The 24,512-nt window shown below is 35.7% G+C and overlaps 1 protein-coding gene and 1 long non-coding RNA gene across 3 annotated transcripts in view; one reads left to right on the top strand and one right to left on the bottom strand.

Moving 5' to 3' along the window:
- Nucleotides 1–202: 202 nt before the first annotated feature.
- Nucleotides 203–1,652, bottom strand: LOC113219069. The gene is made up of 3 exons (XR_003305574.1): nucleotides 1,436–1,652; nucleotides 815–955; nucleotides 203–442 (listed from the first exon to the last, which is right to left on the bottom strand). It is a non-coding gene; the product is annotated as an uncharacterized LOC113219069 (long non-coding RNA).
- Nucleotides 1,653–1,920: 268 nt separating this feature from the next.
- LOC410317 (small conductance calcium-activated potassium channel protein) overlaps nucleotides 1,921–24,512 on the top strand; it is a 228,054-nt gene continuing 205,462 nt past the window's right edge. The window contains exon 1 of one of the 2 annotated variants that reach the window (XM_006566310.3): nucleotides 1,921–2,444. The gene's annotated coding sequence lies outside the window, so the exon portion shown is untranslated. The remainder of the gene's footprint in view (nucleotides 2,445–24,512) is intronic. The other variant, XM_393798.7, reaches the window with a different exon arrangement.

Here is a 24,512-nt window from a genome sequence, read left to right as displayed (position 1 = left end):
TTCATAATCATTATACTTTGAAATTTTTTTTTTTATTATCTGAATTATTTTCTACTAAAAATACTCAAGCCTCATTCATTATACAATTCTTTATATAAATGATAATAAAAGAAAGTCTAAATTATAATAACCTTATCCTTTATATAGGTAAAGTTTTTGATTATTATTGGAGAAACTATTGGAGAAATAAAAATTTCTCATAGTAAATTCATAATCGTGTATTGATGTATTCAAGGGATGTATTCAAGGGAACAGTAATTTATAATTTGTTTACAGGCGATTTCATCTAGAGTGCTTTGAGTGCTTTTTACGAGAACCCCCGCATTCTAACGAGAATGTTGATATTTCGATGAAACTCAATATGGTTTAGAAGGTAAAAGCCTTTCTTCGAGATGACGAGCTTCCATCTTCAATTATACTTGATATCTTGCAATTATTTGCCCTATATTCATTTTTATAATGGGAAAAAAACGCAATTATTAGATAAAACAATGACTTCAGAATTTCTCGCATAATTCTTGCAGTTTTTTATTTTTGTCGTATTGTTTCGATAAAATATTTAGTTTGAAACATGATAATTTTATAAACAATTTTACAAAATTCTACTTTTATTAATTTATCTTTTTCAATATATTTATATATAAATAAAATATTTAGGATTTCAGAAAAATTTTGTTATGTATTCATAACCTATAAATTTATAGATCAGAATCTCGATCGAATAAATTACGAAAAAATTCGAACTAACTTAGATTATTATTCTTAGAGCATATTCTCTAGCATAGAACGAATAATATAAATTCAGATACTTTACCTACTATGTAATTGAAGATTGTAGAAATGTATGATTTGAGTTTCTTTTGTTGCACAAGAATTCTTCGTTTCTTACAAATATAGTCTTCCATGAATAGCATCATGGCCGTCGTCTATCGAGAAATCGAATATCGAGAAGATCCTGTTTCATGATACAATATTATTTATGCGACTTATATTATTTATTTACCATAATAAGAATATTTTATAAATAAGTATAATTTTCTATAATATTTTAAATTCTACAAATTCGATAAAAGTTTAACGAATGAATGATGATTTTATTAATATTTTCGATTCCATTCCAAATTTTCTATTGAATATTAACGTTCAATAAGATTATATATATAAAAGTTATGCTTTGAATTACGATAATTCATTTCCATAAAAAGAACAAAAACAAAAAAGGATAGTAAAAGGTAAAAATATGTACGCTTATGTATTCTATTCAAATGAATGCTTGCACGACACTTGCATAATGACAAGTTTGCAAATTATCAACAATAACCATTAAAAAGTGTAGTGATTGACTTATTATACATATATTGCACTTTTATATTCACAGAAATATCCAATAAAATAATTTTGCGATAGGCAATTGTCATTTAACAACATACTTAACCTCATTCTTATAATAACAATTTGAAATACGTTTGAAGTATTGCACAATATTTTCACTATTTTATACACTTCATAATTCGAAACAAAATATCAAACTTATAATACATATTATGTTTTCATTAAAATCGCGCGAAATCAAAACTCGATACTTTGTAACAACGATATTCTTTTATACATATCGTACATTAGGTTAGAAAGAATATGTTCGTAAGAATATAAAGTACCTCCACACATACACACATACACACATATATATATTCACATAATTCTTCGCTGGTAATCAGTATTTTGCAGTCATTCGTCTCTTTTGACTATCCTTTTTTATCGTGAAGTAAAACAAGTAGAAACGGCTGGCAAACATCGAAGCGAGAGAGAGAAAGTCGCGTCGTTCACCCCTCATATGACCACGTGACCCGAATGGCGCCGACGGCGAGTGCGACGGCCCTGAACGCTGAGCGAGACAGTGGTACGCGAAACGTGCCGATGCCGGCCGACTACGCACGAGGGCGTCGCGAAGGCAACCACGTTTTCTACCCTCATTTTCAGTCTGTCGTGGTGTGTCCTGTCGGCCGGCTGGTGCTCTACTACACGCGTCCTTCTCTCGTTTTCTCCCTCCTCCGTTCGTTTCTCTTTCTCTGGTCGGTGTTTTCTTCGTGATTCACTCACTGCGTGATTTTAATTCTCGCGCCAAATTCGTCGTTGTTCCCGTGCAACACCGCGGCGTGGAGGGAGTCATTCGATGGATGTACGGGATCCAGTGAAAAGCCGGCGAACAGTGTTGTGATTTCTTTATTTTTTTTCATGTGAGAACGACGCGTATTCGTAATCGACTTAGTTTTGCCGCGTGTTTTAATCGAGGACCGGCGTGACAACGATAGTGTGCTAAAGGAATCGTCCACGGCGCGGATTTGATCATAGTGAAAACGGAGCGGACATGCATCAGAAGAAACGCCGTTCCACGGACCGATGAACGTGGCTGGCAATTGACTCGATGGCAGAGGGACGCTGAGGTAAGTGAGTTCAATGTACGCCGACGACGATGTTGGCACGCGAGAATCTTCGTCTAGAAAAATAAACTGTGTCGGTTAAAAATTCGACAGGTATTCGATTCGCCGCGATGTGTTGGTACCCCTTGCCCGCCTATTCTGTTAACCGTTCCCCCTCCCCCCTAGTGGCGTCTCGCGCATACTTCGACCGTCGATCCTTCGTTTTATCGTGACATGTTTGAAATACGTTACACTTTGCGCGAAGATTAATTTCCGTACTGTTCGCATGTGTAACGTATCTCGTTATAAATGCGATTTCGATGCGTTCGATACCACGTCACGCTCTTATTGTTTTAATTGGCTAAACTGATCGATGAAAAGTACGAACGATTGCTACGGAAAGTTTCAGTTACGAACGTATACGCTTTTTTTTCTCTAGGTTATGGCTACTTCGCGCGTCCTTGTTTAAATCGTAGTAAATTACGTCTCATCTAATGTTATGTATATCTTATTTTTAATATCGTCGCATATTCATGTTTGTTATGAATACACGAATATTAGCAATTTAGTTATTGTTTCCACGAAACGGAACAAGCGGAAGCATGTTTTGTTTTGAATTTCGAAGTAACCTTTTGATTCGTTGATATATTAGTGAATCATAGAACGTTTAATAATACAATAATCATCGATCACATTGAATATTGTTTCTACACGTCTATAACGTAAAACCACAAGCTTCATAATGCACTTATGTTAGATTATTTATTTATTCATTGCATGGTACATCCATATTGTAAATTATTTTGCAAGTATATATATAAACTTTGTGTGTAGGCGTGTACCGCTTCTCTTTAATTTTACTTGTAAACTGTTCCATTTAATTATGCGCGAGAATAATAAGAAATGCTTGGCAAAAACAAAATACGATATCTGACACGATAATCTGTTTGTTTGAAGATAGAAAGTATGATAAAAATCACTTAACGAATCAATATGAACGAAACGAATAATTATACGGGATAATCTATGAGGGATAATATTTCTTTTTTCAACGCGGATTAATGTTTGTAGATTAATAAAATCTGTTAAGCGATTTTCTTTCATCTTTCTTTCTAACTAAGATAAATATTTATTCAAACAAAAATCAATCGTAATAGATATATTTTATATCTGAAAATTTATATCTATAACTTTAATAATTAATCCATATAAACGTGTTATAAAAATATTTCGCTATATAAATTGAATCCAATTGCATCTAATTCCAATATGTCCACGTTTTTTCCGTAAATTAATTAGAAATCTTTGAGTTGGATGTAATTTAGCGACTGGTTTCCGGGTTAACGTGCCGTAACAGTGGTCGAGAAAAGAGTTAGAGTTTATTAACAGGAGCCACGAATAGATAAACCATGTGCACCACGTATGCAACACGCTACGTGTCTTTCTTCTTGCGGCATCGTTGCAAAGGGTGAAAATAGCGCCGGTTGCGTATAATTTATCTGCTTATACGACCGCGATGATAACGTGGTAAAAAGAACGGGTGAAGAAAAGACGGTGAAAACAAGGGAATAGTTAACGTTCGTTTAACAAGATTATCCAAAGGAAAAGATTAAAATTCACGGAAATTCTTCTCGTGTTAGTTAATTCCTTGTTATTTTTCACGAGAAAGGCGTGAAATTGTTCTCTAATTTCGTGTAAAGATTCAAAGATAACGTTAACGTTTGTGAAAGAATAAATGGAACTTGTGTCTCATTTTATATTTTTTTTTACAAAAAAAATATAAAAGTCAGAAACACCGTGATTATATTACGGATATACATAGGGGTGTAAAAAAGCACGGGGATAAGGATGGATAGATTAAAAGTAATTTCTCCGTTCTTAGAAGCCGATTTATCGATGTAGAAGTAACGTAGTAAGGAACAAAAACGATATAATGGAGGACGAGGCGTAATTCAGCATAGAGCAACGTTTTATGCGATCGTAACAGGCTTGAAGAGGAAGATGTATCGATAAGTGAAACGAACGATACTTTTTATTCGATGGATTACAGGCCTCTAAAAGAGAAACGTGATAACGATAAAGCGAATAGGATACATTTTTTTCACGATAGTGGTAGGATGTAGAATTCTTCTCGATCCTCCAAGGAATTTTATTCTCGAGAAGGGAGATATATCTTCATATAAAAGGAGAGTTGTCGAATGGAGGAGGAACGAAGAATTGACAAACAGTGAATCATGACTCGCAAGTAGTAATAATACCTAATTTGAATATAATACTGTCTAGCTTTTCGGTAAAGAAATTTTGATTTAAGATTTAAACGGAACAATTGAATAAACGGAATGACTCATTGTTGGTATGCGGAAGATATAAGTAAGTTCGAAACGAAATTTTCGCGAAAATTATTTTCCAAGAGCAAGTTGGTGGTCCCTGTATAAAGCAATCTAATTAAGTACACTAATAATATTTAATAAAGAAAGGATATGGGAATAACGAAGTTTCTTATGTATCATGGGAATTTCGTTCGTTCGGGCATAGAATCTTCAATCTTTTGTTACTTTTCCTCATTGTTCCTCTTTTCCAAGTTGTCCTTCCTTTTTTTTCTTCGCTTCACAAAGGATCCTATGAGCATTAATCTTTAAAAAGTTCATCCGTTGCTCAAATTTCCGCAACAGAGATCGTTTCTAATATAAGCGGGGTAAAAAAAAAAAAGAAAGATTTGTAAATTAATATGTTCTCTCATGAGAAAACTCGTGTATCGGAACGATCTCTTAATAATTCTTTAAACTTTTCGTTTAAAGAAATTTCAAAGAAAGATCTTTTTCTTTTTTTTCGGTCGATTTCGATTACATTACTATACAATTTAGTATTTCTCTTACAGTTTTTATTTTTAATCGAAATTCATTTCGCAATTCATTCAAGATTGCATGCAAATTTCACACCCATTGATTTTTCATTTTCTTTATTCTCTTTTTGTCTTTTTATTACGTAAATCCACGTAAATTACGTATGATATTTTTCTCAATTTGTTTTTTTTTTTTAATTATCATCAATTATACGTAAACATCGCACGTGGTGGTCTACGTTTCTTATCCTTTTTTACCAACTCAACGTCTAAAGTTTTCAAAAATTGAATGCTCTGTTGAAACACGATTCGGTGTTTCCACGTTTTCGAGATGGATCGCGGGTGAAATAATGATGCTGTTAACATGCCCTCCTCGTACGTTGAAAGCTCTGTTTATCTTTTGAAAAGAAGCGAAAGCACATTGCAACCGCTATGCTATGTTAATCGCAATATGGTTGTAATATTATATATATATAGATCTGAAAATAGAATGTTACGGAACTAATTTTGAAAAATGTGCCGGCATAGGATTGCTTGGATATTAATAATTGGCAAAAATAGACGGCTAAACACGGATAAATAAAATTCATCGTTGGAAGCAATGAAACGATAGTAGAGCGAACATTAGCTCACCGATGCTGTTGGTAATCTCGTTGCGTAATATCGGTATGGTTTATCGGCGAACTGTTCTACCACTTGTGCGAGGAAAACCGTGTTTTATAATTTACTGGTCGAACTGTGAGAGAAGAAGAATTTATTGCATATCGAGCAGGAAAATTTGAAGTACTTTCGAAAAAGCGGTCGTATATTTTTCCCGTTCCTGTTTTCTATCGATCATATATGGGATTAATACGATTATACATACATACATATATAATACGGATCAAAAGTATATCAAATACTCAAAAAATTAGATTATCCAGTAGAAAAGATTCTTTTATGCATCGAGTTAAAATTACTGATTTCGAATTTACTTTAATAATTTAGAATTAATAAGAAAAGATTAGAAGGAGGTTATGAGAAATAATTAAACAATTTTTTTTTTAATGTAGTGTTGGTAGATAATACGAATAATAGGATTGAAATAGTATAAGTTTGTCTATCAAATATATGTCAAAATGATATTTATGATTCGGAAGAAAAATCGAATCGGGTGAGATAATAGAGTGCATTATTAGAGAATAAGAGAGATTTTTATCCGATTTCGTATTTCGGAAATGGATGCAATGATTTGTCACGTGGAACGATCTTGAGCCTGCTGCATGGTATTTTTCATGCAACCCGACAGACAGAGAATAATATATCGGATTCGAATCCGATGATTGATGAGTTTCTCGCGTTATTTGCTATAAAAGTTATCTTATGCGAAATGGTACAAAACTGTTTCTCGCGAAACATTTTAAGGATTATATCACACTATTTTTAAAAATTAAAATCAATGTTTCCACGCAAAGAACGGGGGAATTTTATATCAGTCTGGCCTGAAAGTTTGAAATTTAAATTACAAATTACAGTAAGATGTTGCGTGTATTGTATTAGGATGAAAGTTTCGATCAAAGAGCTCACGATGTAAGAAGAATCTGATAATGAAAAGTAACGTGTGCAAATATGCGTTTTGTATGCGTTTAAATCAAGTAAAATTGAATTTATGAACGCCGAGCTTTACGATCGACGAATTTCAACGCGATACATTACAAGAGAAGCATAATTGAAAAGATGACAGGAAAATAAAAATATACTTCGTTTCAAGCAACGTTTAAATCAGATTATCGAGCTGCTTTGCATCATTATCATATTTATATCGTTGAACGTCGTGTAATTAAACTTTCGATCGAAAAAAAAGTATTCATACCCTCTTAATTAACCGTCTGCATCTCATTGAGCAACATCTCATCATCGTGGATAATCTCAGATCAGTAGATAATAATCCGCGAGAAAGTGGACGCGGCGTGTAAAAAGTGGATGTGAAAAAACTTCGTAATCTAATTGTTACAACATCTTGAAAGAGCTTTACCATCGGCCGTTGTCTTAGGTGTATGAATATATTTGAGAGTAAGATTCTCGAAGAAATTGCATTTTTTCGCAAGGAGAAACTACCATCTTGAAAAGTGAGAGAATTTCAAACGTATTCATATATCCTCGAAATTCTTTTATTTATTTATTTTTCCTTTTTAATAAAATCATTCGTAGTAGTTGAGATTACAAATACTTTAATATGATATTCACGGGGAGAAATAAATCGATTTCTCAGAAGATGAAAGTTACTTTTTACTCGTGCAAATAGAACAATAGACAAGATCTATGGAACTCTATTTGTATTACGAGAAAGATGTACAAGTTGCGATGTTTTGTCAAATAGAAAATACAAGAGGAATCGTGGTCAGGATCAAACAGAGGCAAAGAAGACAGATTTCGAATTCAACGATTCGTAAAATTCCACCACTCGTAAAATAGTCCAAGCATCGAACGAAATTACCGAGAAAGCAGTTGAGCAAATGGACGTGATACAAAAACGTGTGCCATAAGAAACCCATCTGGGTATATGTCATCGAATATCTCGAAATCGATACGAAATCAAAACATAGCGTTTGAAAGAAGATAATAGCGGTTCCATTCCCATTTGATCGTTCGCGTGAAAACCTAGAACCTAGTTTTGTATCGAAGATCGATAGTCGAAGATCAGGTCGATTTCACCCACCGATTTTTCCTCCTTTCGATGGAAAATTGAAAAAAAAAACCCATCCGTTCGACCACCGATTGATTCTCGATCCCCCCTCTTTCTTATCTTCTTAGACAGCGCGAGTTCTAAGAAAAAAGGAGGGAAAAAGGAAGGAAAAAAAAAAAAAGAATACAAAGAGAAGAAAGGGAAAGAGATCGACTCTTTTGTGAACCATCTCTTCTCTCGGGACAAATTGAATTTCTTCAGAGTTGGAGGGGGAGGAGCGGAGGAGAAAGGGTTGCACAGAGAGCGTGCAAGAGTGAAAGAGGCACGACTTATTTTTATCCCGGACGCAGCACCGGAAGGTACGGTTTTTTTGCTCGATGCAGAAGGTCTCGGGTATCGTGGAGGGCTTTCGAGGGGCGGCGAGGAAGGCGAGGCGGAAAGGAGAGGGAGATGGATATCCGAAGGGATGGAAAGAGAGGCGAAAGGCGTCGCGACTCCGGAAGAAAGTTCAAAGTGCTTCTCGACTTATCCTCGAAAAGGAACGGTATACCGACTTGGTGAGTGTGCAGTGTCTGTCTGTTGTTTCGCATTCGGCCTCCTGAAGATAGGGATGGCTAGGAGATGGCTAGGAACAGACGGCGGATAGACGTTCGTTCTTTGAAATTCGCTCGTCGAGGCTTCCGTCGAATTATTATGTGGGTTTATTATAGAGAGCGCGATCTTTGAATACGACTGTGAAACGTGTCTTTGATGTTTGAAGAATACGCGTTCCGATCCCAAACGAGATGAATTGAAACGACGTGGGTTTGGATCGAGAGAAATTTTGGAAATCTTTAAAATTCGATTCTGAAATTTCTTCTGTCGAAATATTTTTCAGGTTAATCGATTTAGACAGTTCGAATTTAGACTGTATCTTAGTATCTTAGTATCTGTGTGAAAGAGTGATGTGTGGAGAATTGGAGATTTTGACACAAAAGTTTTATATATATATTTTCTCCTATTATGCTCGAACGAAGACGAATAAGATTTCGGGGCTATCTGAGAATTTCGATCCCTTGAGAGTTTCTAACGAGGTATAAAGTGATCAATGCTCGCCGACCTTCCAGATCTCCCAGAGAGTAGTTTGCGAGAGTAGTTAAAAAGCTCTCGAACGAGATAAATTTCTCTCTCTCTTTTTTTTTTTTTTTTTTTCAAGTAACAATTCAGTTATCCACTCGATAATCGTTATTCGTAATTTCCCGTGTAAACTTATCTCGCGAAACACGATATTTCAGAGTGGAAAGAAAATATGATTACTGGGTGCTCAATTATCGTTTCCACTTTGCTATTGTATCAACGTTAATTTCATCCAAGGGAACAATGTAATTTACGGTGATACGTGTTACACCGCCCCCATACGCTACGCGTATTAAATAACCGTATTTGTTGTCGTTTCATTAAATCCTGTTGATTAACATTCGCAAAGTTCAGACATTAACGTCTCGGACACGCTTTTTACGCCACGCTTCTTTTTTCTTTTTTTTCAACGCGAGTTTTCAACGCACCTCCGCCGAAAGGAACACCGAAGCCATTTTAATGAACATTCGAAGCGTTAATCACAAGCGAATTGAAATTTACGACTCCGAGGTGATTAATCGGGGATATTATCGGGCACGGCCCGCCGTGAAATATTAACGCGAGGTAGGCATTGTACTAACAGTTAGCTACCCTTCGAGGTATTGAAAAATTTAGGAAAAATTATCGCCAAGTCCGATTCTCATCGTAAAATATTTCCGTAATTACTTTCGAGCCAATGTGAAAAAGAAAACTCGTCTTGAATTCCTGTCATTTTCTAGAAGAAGACCTAACCATATCCCCCCTCTCTTTGGAAATTGATTAAATTTTCGCAATTTCCAAAGAATCTTTTGAATCTTTTCACGTTCAAAGGAGAAAGCGTAATCAAAGATCGAGATGAAAGGAAAGAGGATTCTAACTGAAATCGGATGATAATGTCGCCAGAGAAAATGAAAATTAAATTTTCGGTCGTACATATATATAATATATACTTTCGAATCAAGATTTTTCATTTCATCAAGATTATTGTCAAAAAATATTGAAATTTCTTGAAAAATCATCGCATCAATTCCCTTAAGCCTTAGCCTCTTATTTTGAAATGCAAAATATGTAAAAGTTTTATTCTTTAAGTCCCGAGAAATCCCGACAAATTAGTTCCTTGCGGTATCAATGAATCTTTAGAGCGATTATTTTTAACGCAACGAATACTCGCAGAATTTAGGAAACACGGAAATAAGCAAACACACAAAGGATGGAAACAGATGGAACACGGTGACTAGAGTGAGAAAGAGAGTCGTAATGGATTCCTTTAAAGCAGAGCATGTAAATCGAGCGAAGCTTCGTACAGGGAGAACGAGGTTAGTCGTAATGAAATTAATTTAATAAGTTTTGCAAAGGTCGGTGAAGAAGGCGTGCAAATAAATTGTGCAATGTTAACGAGCTATTCTAATTACATAAACTTTTTTTTATTCCTTTCTTCCAACGTATCGAATCCTTCCCTAATAACGAAGAAATTTCTAATTTTTCTAATTTTTAATCTCATCACGAATTTCGAGCAATTCGAATATATATTTTTTCTTTTTTTTTAATTAATAATTATTTTATATTCGTTTCGATTCGTTTCCAAGGGAAAATCAAGGAAGAGGTTCGAAATAAGAAAGGAAGGAGAGGGTGTTCGCACGACAAAATGAATATTTCACGTGCCGTTATGTTCGCCTACGATTTTCATCGCGTAAATCATTCCATGGCATCGATCGTTCTAATGGCCACGCCACGGTGAAACCTATTAATTTGCAAATTAGATGCAAAATGAATTATTGATCGAGATCCCACGTTCTAAAGGAGATCACAGTTGATGCGTTTCACGCGCGATCCAAAACGACACAAAACATACGTACGAAACGAAAGTTTTTTTTTTTAAAGCACACAATCTCCAAATTTCTCGTTAATAACGAGATATTAACAATTAACTCGAAGAGAGGAAATTTTTTTCATCTCAAAAGGAAAATCGTATCGTTTTTTTTATTCGTATTTCAATTTTATCATTTACCGTTTTCTTGTTAATCGTGGTCGATCGATTCATTCTGTTAAAAATACACGAAACACACGTAACTCCGCCCGCGTATTTACTTTACCATTTATTTCCATACGGATTTTCGCAACAAAGCGTGCAGGAAATTCCAATTAAATCGTTCCGTTATAAATCTTAATATAAAAATCATTCTCGATTACATTCTTCTGTGTAACAAAAAATTGTAACAATTCCCCTCGCCATCGATACTCCCCAATTAATTATTAATACATGCTGGAAAATATAAATTCGTAACGAGCTTGATATATCAGTATATCAATTATTACCGTATTGGCCTGCGAGTTTTCGTGCATATTTCGAGGCAAAACGTGGCTTCGAGTAGTTTTTTAAATAGAAATATTCCCTTGGAAATTTGCTTGGTATAGAAAGTATAGAAAGTGCGTGGATAAAAATAAAAAATGCATACATAAAGTCGTGAAATTATCGCGCGAGGAAAGAAAGAAAAAAGAAAGAAAAGCAACGAGGAAATGTACATCTTTTTTTCTCTCGTTTTCGATTATCTTGCTTATTTAAATCGCGATAGATCTCGTTGAAAAAATGAATACCCCCAATGGATTTTTCTCCATTTTTCCTCGAAAACGAAACACTCGAACGCGTGATCGATAACAACAACAAAGAATTTGCATTCCTCGAGCAATTCATCTTTCTTTTGTATCCCCTTATCCCATAGAAGTCGTCGCCTCTCTTTTCAGTTTCCAGCCGGGGGCGGTTGCAAATTTCCATCCTCGATTGTTCGTTGAGCATTAGTGTTATCGATGAATTCGTGTTTTGGAACACGTCAACAGGATAAAAAAAAAGAAAAATGAAATTTCAGTAGAAATATTTGGAGAATCGTTTTTTTTCCAGATTTTTCCTCTACCTTCTCATTATTCCATAATATCTCTGCTCCTTTCTTTTTCTTTCATTTCTCTTCTCTTAAAAAGCTATCCTTAACTTTTCCTTTGGAAGTGATCAACTTAATCTTGATCTTGGTTTAGTTTTTCACAAATTTTTTTCTGAGTTGTTCGATCAAAGAGGAGGATGTAATTGTATTCGATTCGTTTCACGATGGTTTAACAGCTCCTTTTTAAGGAGAATATTTTCCTCGATTAGATTTGCGTAAGCTACGCCTTGAACTGTCTTTCATCGAAATTGACGTTTCCGCTCGACGCAACACACAGGGAAGGGTGTGCTACGCGAGACAGGTGTTTACCCTTGTCTGGACCTGCCCTTACGATTACATTACCCATTAGTCAATCGTAGTTAACGGATTAATCGGTTCAGCTTTTTGAAGGAAGGGAAAATTGCTTTGGAAATTTCAATCGAATAGTTGTGATAATGATTTCAATTATTTTTTTTTTCGTTAACAACGATATTTTATTTCTATTTCTTTTTTTTTTTCAATTTTGTCTTTGAATCGTTTCGAATTCATCTCGATCGGCTGCCGTCAATTATTCGAGATCGGTATCGCTTATGGGAGAACGGAATTTTGACAGTATTTTGACAGACTCGTGACGGGACAGAAATCGAATTTATCGAATATTGAAACGATATCGGAAGTTTCAGTTTCTAGCTTCCCGAATATAGAGCTATCGTGATGCAGCTATCATCATGATCGTTTCGATTCTCTCAAAGTGATGACGTTTTTCATTCCTCCTATATTTCCTCCTTCCTTTCTCCCCTCTATTTTTAAAATTATACTTTCGACTTCGTCGAATCTCGGTTCTCTTCGACGAACTGGGGACGGAAAAAAGAAAACCAGAGATTTTCGATCGAGATGGAAATATCGACGTTTCCACTCGTTCATTGACGACACACAAGCGCTTAATAACTCCTAGTTAACTCCACTTATTATCGAAAGTAGTTTAATGGCCCGTTGTTCGAAACCATATCGTGGAAAGCTAAGTCGATGTTCCTTTAATATTCACCGATATTCGCGATAATTAACGAGCGACACTCGTTAAAGTAATTTGAATTAGATTCGCCCGGTGAACGTTATCATTTAATTAAATCCAATTACGAACGCGCGATAAATCGATAAATACGCCGGAGTTCGAACGGGATTCCGCGCAATTTTCCTTTGTCCTTCTAAAAGTAAACGCGCTTATTATTAAATACGTATATATATATACACGCGTGTATACGCACGTGTGTCTCGAATCCAATCGTGGAACAGACTCGAAACACGGTGGACGTATTTCGATGATTTCACAGTGCTGCAAGAATTGTAGTCGAACGTTAGAGCGGCGAACGAAAGACAGAAATATCTGTGTGTATTCGGAATACGTGCCGGATCGAAATAGCCCGCGAAGGATTAAAAGAGAGTGGCGAGAAATATTGGCGAGAAGTTGTCTCGAGATGTTGCACTCTCGAGAGAGAGTCGAGGAAATTATAAATAAACGAACGGTGGTGCAGTCGCGGCAGGGGAGGGTAAAAGCGGATAAATACGCGAGATCGATGGGATTTAAAAAAATTTCTCGGGGAATTCGAGGCGTATATGGGATCGTTCGAGTTCAAGTTCACGGCACTTTTGGAATCTTCGGTGTCGCGATTGAATTTCACGAAGGAATGGGTTTGAAAATTTCCAAGTAATTCGAAAATTATGAGATAAACGTCATTCCTATCTTGGAATTCCGGAGAACGTCGATTAAAGATTTATTAAAGATATTCCAAAATTTATTTAATTTTGAGGATTAAAAATTTCTAAATGAACGATACGAATTCACAGCCATTGCGTCTTTGTAATTTCATCTAATCGTTGCAGAGGATTAAAAATTTCGAAAGGAAGATTTCTAAGATTTCGAAATACACTTCAGAATTTTAAAGGACAACAAAAAGGTTCGATGCAACGGAAGGTTCGATTTCCATCTGATTTCGAAAATTTATATCCGCGAAATATAACGGAAAATCGATATGGAATAAAAATTTCGAATCTTGAAGTAGCTCAAATTCGATAGTTTAGAAACTTTGAACGATCATTAAAAAACTTTTTTTGAGTTTGAATCTCGAGTTGATTTCGAAATTTCGGAATTATATTTAGTTGGTTCGAATTCATTTTCGAATCGATTCAAAAAAATCTTACCCCAGTTACCGGTTCACATTTTCTGATAATTTCGCGAAAATTATCGATGTCCATTTCTGGTTTTACAATCCGCGCATCTGCGAGATGATTTTCGAACGAGCTCGTAAAATTTATCGTTGCTTACCTTTTTGCTTGCCATATTATCGGAGGGAACGCAAATTCTCGTTGTCTAAAAACCGTATAAATTATAATTTCAGATCTCTCTCTCTCTCTCTTTCATTATTACTTCCTCTTAGACGAATAACAAGTTATCAGCGAGATCACACGTGGCACATCGAGCACATTATCGTTTCCATTAATTTGAGAGAGAATTCGATGGACGATTTTACGCAGCATTTAGAACGACTTTTATAACGATCGTAACATCGTGTTTGTGTGTCTTTCTCTTTATTGGACCGATGGATTGTTCTCTTCGTGCTGTTACAGCTCGATAAAATTGCTACTATTATCATGCAAGCCTCTCTCTCTCTCTATTGTGAATTTTGTTTGTACACGCATAGTTTATTTTGAGAGAAAATTCTCGATGTGGATAAACAAACGGGAGAAATCCGAAGAGTGTGGTAACTCACGTAATTCACGTGTGTTACGTTAAATTAATCGAGATTTTTGATAAATATATACGCTGTACGCGTAAATAAAATCTATTTAAATAAGGGGAAATTAATAAGAGGGAGGGAGGGGAGGGAAAAAGTGTTTCAATATTGTCGAATATACGTCGGACGAATAAATTGAATAAATTTTAGTTTCGCGTATTTTGCTGCGGTAACGCGTGTTTTAATAGCGTATATCAGCTTTCGTGTTGCGATTCAAACGTTCTTCCGTCCAATTCGACGATTCCTGGCCCAGAAAAATTTGTCTCTTCGAAGAAAAAACTTTTACCTTCTTATTTACATTATTCCTCTTTTTCTATCCTTGTCAGGAATAATAGTATAAAATTTGGATTTGATTATAAAATCTCGAAAATCTTTCGAGCATTTCGAAATTTTTAAATACGAATTCAGAGAAAACAAGCACTTTGAAAAATTTACGTAATAATTCATTGGAAAACTTAACAACTCGAAATCATTTTGCAAATTTGCCTCGGTTGTTGCATTTATTATTAAAAATTGATTACCTTTCGAGATTCAAATATTACTTCTACATAGTCGAATTCGTCCAAAAATTCTTACGCATTCTAGATTTTCAATCAACTGCTCGTCAATTGTACAATTAAATTCCATCGTTCAAAAATAAAAAAGAAAAAAAAAAAAGAAAGAAAGAACGGTTTACGAATCTCGATTTTCCTCGCAAAATTCTCTAATCTCTTTGTCAATCAGAATCGTTGGAGTGTGTGTGCTCTCTGGATCCCGCGAGAAATACTTTTCCATGGGTATTTCGTACGTCTACTATCGACATTCTGCCAAGATGCTCACCCGCTAAAAGAGCGTCTCGCTTTGGTCGGCGAAAGAGAAACATTTCCAAGAGTCTTGAGCACGCTTCTTCGTATCCCCGGCTGAGGAACGACCTTATTACCAAGCCTTAATAAGCCGTGTCGGCGAGGTCACGTTCACGTTGCACAAGGCCGAGATTCAAGACGCGAACCTTACAATTTGTGAGAGAACGATGCGCTCTTGGATGTTGAGTTATTGGCTCGTTACCTTCCACAGGTTTTCGCGGCTCGGCGAAAGTATTTGCCAAACCCTACCAAAAATGAAATTTCTTCGTATCGATTCTCAATCACGGATCTTTCGATCCGATCTTCTTATTCGAACGCAGATCGATTTAGAACGAGTCGAGTTTATTTCGATATTTATTTCGGTACGTAGTTGATGTTTTTTTTTAAAAGAAGAGGATCATGAAACTTTAGAAATTTTTAGATTTTTCTTTTTATCATTGCAATAATAATAACGATATGGAATAAGAATGTTTCAAATGGTAATCATTGATTAATCTCGTAGAGCAACAAACATTTGTATTTGCATTGCTTAAGAAAAAGGAATGGAGGAAAATTTAAGATACAAAGGATGATAAAACAGATTATTTTTTCGAACGAATACGTGATCAGGAATTCGCTTCGAGTGAATATTATTCGAAGAATCGATCTCTTCCAATGAGATCCTATGTAAATGAGATCGAAATGCAAACAAAGCTCGCCGATAAGAATATTGGAATATTTCTAGGGAGACGAGGGGGAGGAAGGGGGATCTCAACGGCAAACAAATTTCGATCGCAAGTGTTGCTTTGGACGGGGGTTTCGAACAAACAACGGAAAATTGGAAGGATCCAGTGATACGAGACGAGACGCGAATTTTATTTATCCTCTGAAGGGTGGAAAAACGTCAAAACGAAGTGTATGAAACGAAGAGACCAGCCCCGAATGCGAAACGAGCAAGCAACATTTTTTCTCCTTTTCCTTGAGCGGTGTCGCGGGGGAAAAAAACCTTTAGAAACACCCTCTTTTCGCCTTCTTTTCTTCCCTTCCTTCAATTATGCCACGTGATGAGAATTTGCTCGCGCCTACGCTCCGTGGCCGGGAGAACTCTGCCCCATATTCGACAAATGCCTCAAGTTCAAAGAGGAGCGAAAGGGAAATCGATTCGTCTCGATTTAAACCGCGTATACAGGAATTTGCTCGCGCTTAGGATTTTTAATACGAAGCAATTATTTTCTCACGGGTTATTTCATTCTCGTTTCTGCCTCCTCGCTTCGCTCGTTTATTCGGGTGAAGGTGTATAATGAATACGCCTAAGGAATACAGTAAGGAAATACCGTTCAAATTATACTTTCTTGAGATGAATATTTTTTTCGAAGTGACTTTTTTTCTGCGTAATTTTCATTTAATCGAGTTCAATGTGAACTCGTTTTCGTAAATGCAGCGGTTCCTAATCCGATGTTAAACGCGATATCTGGAGTAGATGATGTTTTTAGATGATGAATTAAATTATCTCAAATTTTAAAATTACTTACATGCAATTTCTTTTAGCACCTCGTTCGTTACAGAATATAAGTCACTTAACTAAACCTACTCCATCTTTTTTTCTCTTTTTTTTTTTGAAAATTAAATTAAAATTAATAAAAGATACTTTTCATCAGATCGAACGACCGGTTACGTTAGAATTCATCAACTCGGTTTCTCAATTATTCGATCAAGAATATTTTCGTGTATGCAAATAAAGAAGAACTGGAGGAACGATTGATGCACGAATTTGAATAAAAAAAAAGAAAATTTGTCTTAAAGAATTCAAAGAAAATTTATCGCGAATGTGAAATGTTCCACCACTGTTTGACAAAACCTTGACAAATTTCAATGCTCATTGGGCGATCGCAATCTCGTTGGATTGGAAAACACCGTGGGACATGTTATCTGATAAAAAGGAAGTGCTCAAAGGTCATAGGTGTATGTAGGTCGGCCAGTGGAAAGAAAAACTGCGGTCACTTGCACAGGTTGAACAGATTCCTGCGAAATAGCTTTTAACGAACCCGGCAAAGAATTTTTGTGTTGAACGAGAAGTTTCTATAAAAATTTCACGCAGCTTGGATCAACTAGAGAGGTTAAGAAAAACTTTTCCACTCCGTAGAATTTTCCTAGGATCGAGTTCTTCGACCGGGGAAAAAATGTGAGAACGTTAGATTCGATCTTGACGGTCTCGTTTAAAGGAAGACGAAATTTCGCAGTTAAGAAACGATCTCCTAAACGACCAACACGCTTTTCCTCCCGAAGACGTGACGAAGTGACTCGCCTCGTTTCTCCAACTGTCCCTTCATCCAATCGTACGTCGATCACTTCCTCTTTCTCGAGTTGAGAAAGTTTCCTCGAAGATGAAAGCGCGACATGTTTTCGATACGATTTCAAGATTCTGCTCAACGGATAAAATTATTGAAAATTGTGCTATTAGATAAATTGGTGAATCGTCGCGCAAGAATATTGAGACTTCTCGAAACTTTTTTTAAAATTGAATAATTTGGAAAAATATCTTCTAGATTCGTTTCTTCTAAGATTAAAAAAAATCTCTTTCGAGAGCTTGAAGAAAAAAATGCTCTCACTCTTACTGTATATTTCAGTTTCGTTCGATGAAAAATGATGCAATCGTAAGAGAGTAGCTACACTTCGCTACACTTGTCAAATCGCTCCTATCATTAGTTGTTAGAAGGAAAAGAAAAAAAAATTGTGCAAGAGTGTCCAGATGTCCGACTTTGAAAGAGGAGATATATTTCTATTCTTGAAACTTCTATTTTCAAGATCAGCGAACGATTTTAACATTTTCCCTTTCCCGTTTTCAATTGAATATATCCTGGATGGAAAATTAATAACGGCGGTTCCATTCAGAATTGAAATTTCCTGTTACCTAGTTCAGTTTCTCGCAATAGCGATAGATGAGAATTATAATCGGAGTAAACTTCACGCCTCTCGGACGCCAGAAACGCTTAAAATTCTAAAGACGTCGGTTGTCAATCAATGAAAGTTATTTATTCCACGATGGACCGTTTCCAACTTGTCTATATTCGTAGCCCCGATTTGTACAACAAAACGTGACATTCGCCGTGCCTCGAGCTTTCCAATCGGCCGACGAAAATCTCTCGTTTATCCAATTCCAGATCCTTTTCTTCGTGCAATTACAAAACAAATTCTCGTTTCCTCGAAACAAAAGCTTCGTTCATTTCGCTTTTGACGCGAGAAAATTCAGAGCTTCGAGATTACTTGATAAAATTCTCACCGGCGTTGTAACCGATGTTGCACGAATGATTGAATTTTATCTACGATTCGATATCGCGAATCGAATCAACCATTGGATGAGATTTGCGGAGGAAGATCATCCAATCGATCGAAAAAAAATATATATATATGTGTTCGAGTTTCTTTCAGAGAAAAAGACCTCTCCGGTTATCACGAATCTCGCGTGGTTGATTTATTTCTGGACTTTGCTGCGCGTCTCAACAAATCCCGATATACACTTTGACAGGGCGTAACAACTTGCTGAATACTCACCGCGGTAAATATACTGGACGAGTGTGCGCCAACGTTTGAACTCCGAAACTTCAATGAGACCAACACATAGTTACGCGTATTTGTAGTTATAATATCGCTTCTCTCATAATATGGCGAAATTTCTAAATTAAATCATCGAGTGGTTGAACTAATATTCCGCCTTTAGCAATGGGAAACGTAGCATTGATCGATTGTTATTTTATTTATTTTTAGGAGGAATGAATCGTCATTTTTTTTTTAAATAAATAAAATAAATGCTATAGTTTCGAGTCTAAGAACTTAAGTGACATTATTATTGAAGAACGGCTGTCTCGAGGCTGTGTCAAGGGTGGCACGAAACATTTGGTCGATGATAGGTTCTATTTCAGGTGCATTGTCACTCGTCAAGGACTCGTAAAAGGATGGGTGACCACCACCATCGCTATCGCGACTTTTTCACCGGTTGTTGGTGAAAAAGTTGGTTTCACATGTTTTCAATTAATTTATTATGATATAATAATATGTAATAACTTTGATCTTCTTATTTATAAAAGCTCTGCTTTGTAAAAGCTCGCTATATGTATTATCTAATTATTCCTGCAGCTTAAATGCGATATCTCCGTGTATGGTCAATTAGTGGTCGTCGTTATAGTGCGTGGGTGTTTGGTCACTTTCTCCAAAATTAATAGAGATAAATGTTAAACCGCAAGCTGTGTCATATGTACAGAGATATATTCTGGAGATTCTCTCTTTCATTTCCAATTATTATTCATGGACAAGAATATCCGTGATTCTGTCATTCTCAGATCTCTTTCTCTTTCTCTCTTACATCTATCACAATAAAAATTTGAAACTTTAAAAAGATTTTCATATCAGAGCAATATCGATTTAGTTAGAAAGCGAGGATTTTTTCAGCAAATAAAAGGAATAAAACTTTTTAAAATCTTTCAAAAAAAATAGTAAATGAAAAACGCCAAACATTGCAACGATAGTGGGTGTATAGAAAGAAAAATACACACCAATAAAAAAATATATACATATAATTGGAAAAAACATCACGAAAAAGAGATTGGTAACGCATCAAAGCACCAGGGATAAGTGAAATTTCCGCAAGAAAAAAAGAGCACAAAGAACGAGTTTCAAAAAGGAATATTCTATTACAAGAAAAAAAAAACGAATAAAAAATTGCTTATACGAAAAAGTGACATCGATATATAAAAGTTGGCTGCCTATATGTATGCGTATACGGATAACATTGGAATCGATGTAACATATATTTCGTTTCGCAAATTTTCTATTTCCGTCTGACCACCGAACGCTATTTACAGAGCTTTATTTCGTACGAGACTCAAATTTCTACGCGCTTGAAACAAACGATCTAACTACGTTCCATCCAATGGAAACCCCTGGCTCTTTTAGACATACTCAACCTATACGTCATTAATTCAGATAATCCTTTTTTACTTAAGATCTTCAACTTTTATATCATCCCGAAAGATTTCCAAATCCAATTGAATCATTCGTTATTTGATATATTTATCGTTTTCTTATTACGTTAGATCTTATTAATGTAGAAAAATTATCGAAATCGAAATCGGCATTGAAAAATTTTGATATAATCTTGAATTTGACCATGATACACATGATTTTGAACGATTGTGAACTTGATCGTGAACGGTTACAACGGTTAATCATGTCGAGAATTAGGAAGCCGAATTATTCAGACTCAGCTGAGTCATTCGAGTGTTCGAATTCCGTGGAATTTCTCTCTCTGATCTTTCATGCGACATCCGCTCAGCGACTCGCTCTTCGTGGAAGCCTATAAATTGTCGACAGCTATGAGTGGCAGCTCCCGCAAAATTATTTAGAAACACAGAGTTGGCGGAATCGAGTCGTTCCTGTAAACGAACTATTTTCGACGGGTTAGACGCTTGAAACCATGGTGACAGATAAATCCGTGGTTGGTAACCTCCGAGCTTGCAAGTTTTATCCGATCACCGGAAATGATAGGAGCGCGCTTCCGGCTTGTTTACGCGTGGCAGAAATCGATACATTCCACGAGGCTTTTTTTTCCTTTTTCTCTCTCAACTCGTTCATCAACCTCGTCAGATGATCGCGATGTGACCGCGGCTACGGGAATCGTGAAAAATGGATATCGGGGATTTGGATTGTTTATGGAGCTTTCGATTTTTGGCCCACGTTTCGCGGAGGATTAATTTATCTAGATAAAAAATTTATGGAAATAACAGGGAAAAGAGAGGAATAACGGCGTTTGCCTCTTTCGAAAGAAAAAAGGACGAAGGACTTTTTCTATTCGATTAATCTTAGCATCGAAATTATTCTTTTCCTTTAAACCAGAGACATTTCCTTCTAATTATCGTAATTTCGTTTAATTCTATTTAATTCGATATCTTCTTGGGTTGAAGATCACCCAAAAATATCTTACCCCGTTATAGTCAGAAATATATGAAATTCCAAGGGTATTATTTACGTTTCGAAGTCACGATCGATTTTTACGACAGGGTTATTTGCCTGGCAAATCGATGTCGAACGAACGTTCCACGTTACATTCGAGAAGCTGTTGCTCTTACCGAGATGTTGGGTCCCCGGCCAAGTTCGGGTTGCAGATAAATTCGAAGGGTATCGCTCGCCCGATATTTATGATGCACTTGTCGGATTCTGTTCACTTGTATTCACGGGTGGGAATAAGTATACACGTGTGTACTTGTCCAAGCTCGAAAATACATCAAGTGTATCATCCACGCCAGAATTTCATGGCTGTATAAGGCTCCGTGTGTATTTTCAGGGGAATGATGGACACTTTTCGATCCTTCAAGGTTGTCGAACCTCTTTCTCCTTTTTCTCCTCGAGGTCAATCATTCATATCGCCTCGATTTATTCTCTCGCTTTTAAACTTCAACGTATCGGCGTGAAATTTTGAAATTTCTGATAGCTCTCGTTCGTAGAGATAAGACAAGACGTTATTCGTCGAAAGAAACTTGTATCTTCAAGAGATAAATTAGCTTCGAAACAAGAAGATTCCCCTCGTAATACTGGAATTGTATTTTTACTGCGAGTTTTAATACCGGGGATGAAGCTACTTCATCTAACATGGAAACTCGCTTAATCCACAATAGTGTTGCACCGTATCTTATGCATACAAGTCGTCCTATTCAAAGTTCTATATACTGGGTACGGCAAAAGTCACAAGATACAGGAAAAGTAAGGAAATGCTAGTCGGGAAATACAATTTTTACGTAGAAATTTTAGAATTATTATTCCTTCTTCCTCGTCCCTTAATAATTCGTTTCTCGATCTTTCGAATCGAGATCATCGTCCTCGACAATTATTCTATTTTAATGTATGTAACTTTCAGCACACCCTGTACCTCTATTTTCTTTCCTTCCTCCAGTTCCACCTTGCTTCGAATTGTCTCCGATTCAACCGACAATTTTCTAAACAACCTTTCGACCGCGTTTCCATATATTTTCATTTTCAACGCTAATTTCCCTGAGAAAGGAGAGTCATCGAATTGGTGGCCAATTAACGAAACGATGCCGGTTACTTCGCGTCGTCCCAAAATATTTGAAACAAGTTGTCGTCCCAACGACAAGAATCTTGTATTCGTGGAATTAGGGCAGGGTGAATAGACAGGGGAAGGAAGGAAAAAGGGGATGGATAAATGCGTTAAAAATTCGCCGAGGAAGACGCTCGTTCGTTGTTTAACGTGTTAGAGAGGGGGTGAACTCGATTCTGCGCTTCCTCTTTTATCACACCGATGTGAAACGGTTGCGCAAAACGAGACGAGACGATTTCGAGACGGGCGGCAAAATTAAATTGAAAATGAAATTAAAGGACGGATGGAATTGTGGAAAATAATGCAGTTCTCCAATTAGGAGAAAGGAGGGGGGGAGGGAGAAAGGGAAAGAGAGCGAACTTGTTCAAATCGCGGATACGCGCCGTTAACGAATTCCAGGAAGATTGCCAATCTTTTAAAATAGAGATGGATGATTAACGTTTTGTTTACTTTGTTTCGTCGTGAATTGATTTTGGATTATTTTATTAAGCTGGTGTATACGAAATTTCGTTTCTTTTCGATTTTGAAAGGATAATTGCGAACGATCGATTTTTAATTATAATTGTTTTAAGGTATATTCGATGAAGTCGAGAATAAATAAATTTTCTTTTGGAATAATTAGAATATCGGACAGATTTTCTTGTAATCGGTTTAAATTTAGAAAAGGAATGATAAGAGGAGAGATAAATTTAATATTTGTTTTCCATTAAAAAAAAAAAAATTAGTTTTAAAAAAACTTGAAGAAGAGTTTGAAAATTTTTTTTAATAAATAGAATAACGAGATCAGTTGATTAATTGAAGAAATTTCATACGCGCCAATATTTATTTCATATATTTCGATATTAATTTAATCTTTCCAGCGAGAAGAGTTGAAAAATCTGAAAATTTTGATCGATCGATCGATTATACTTTTTTTCGATCTTTCGCCTTTTGATAATCGCGCGTATAATAAATAAAATTATCAGTCGAACTCAAAGTATCCCGAACAAAAGGTGTAAATTTTACGATAATTGCGTCGATTTAATTATAATTTGCTCGTTTTTGTTTCAACGTTTATGTAACATCATCAAATATCGATATTTAATTAAATATTTATCATGTAAGCACAAGCTTAAACGAAGCTTATAACTGAAACGTAATAAATTCCCTTTCGATCTTAATTTAGAAAATTTTGGTATTTTATTGTTCAATATTTTGCAACGTGTTAAATAACAATGAAAAATATACATATATATATATATTTATTTCCAATTTACACCAGAGAGTATAAACTATAACAAAATATTGTATCATCGATAAAACTTGTTTTCTCGCGAGTTTACTTTTTTTGATGAAATGAATATCGCGTTAAGGAAATTAACTCGAATCGAATGTTTTATCTTAGTTACAACAACCTTGAAGCTCGCCTCATAGTTGCAACTAGAAAGAAGCGAAACGTGACTTCTTTGCGCGAAGAAACCGATGAACACTATCGATAAAATATGCAAAAAGAAAAAAGGAAAAATGATCCAGCCATCCTTATTCAAAATATGATGGAATCACAATTAATCCAATAACGTTGAACAAATGTGAATCTATTATATGCACGTCGTGTGAAAAATTCTGAAAGAAAATATATTTACCTCTACTTTTGACAAAATCGAATGCTCGAAAGAAAATTATAAAAAATTCCATAACTTCAGTTCCCAACAGTTTCACGATACGGAGACGAGAATATTGAATATCCCAAAGGTATGGCATTAATAATGATATTCGTGAACGTCAATTTTAATTCTCGAAAGGTCAAGCGTCGAGAAAAATACGAAGAAGAAAATGCGAAGAAAGCAAGCAACCATTTTTCGCGTCGAAGTGTTTTTA

Source organism: Apis mellifera, linkage group LG11 (assembly GCF_003254395.2).
Source record: "Apis mellifera strain DH4 linkage group LG11, Amel_HAv3.1, whole genome shotgun sequence".
Classification (NCBI taxonomy): Eukaryota; Metazoa; Arthropoda; class Insecta; order Hymenoptera; family Apidae; genus Apis; species Apis mellifera.
This window is presented reverse-complemented; position numbering and strand designations above follow the sequence as displayed.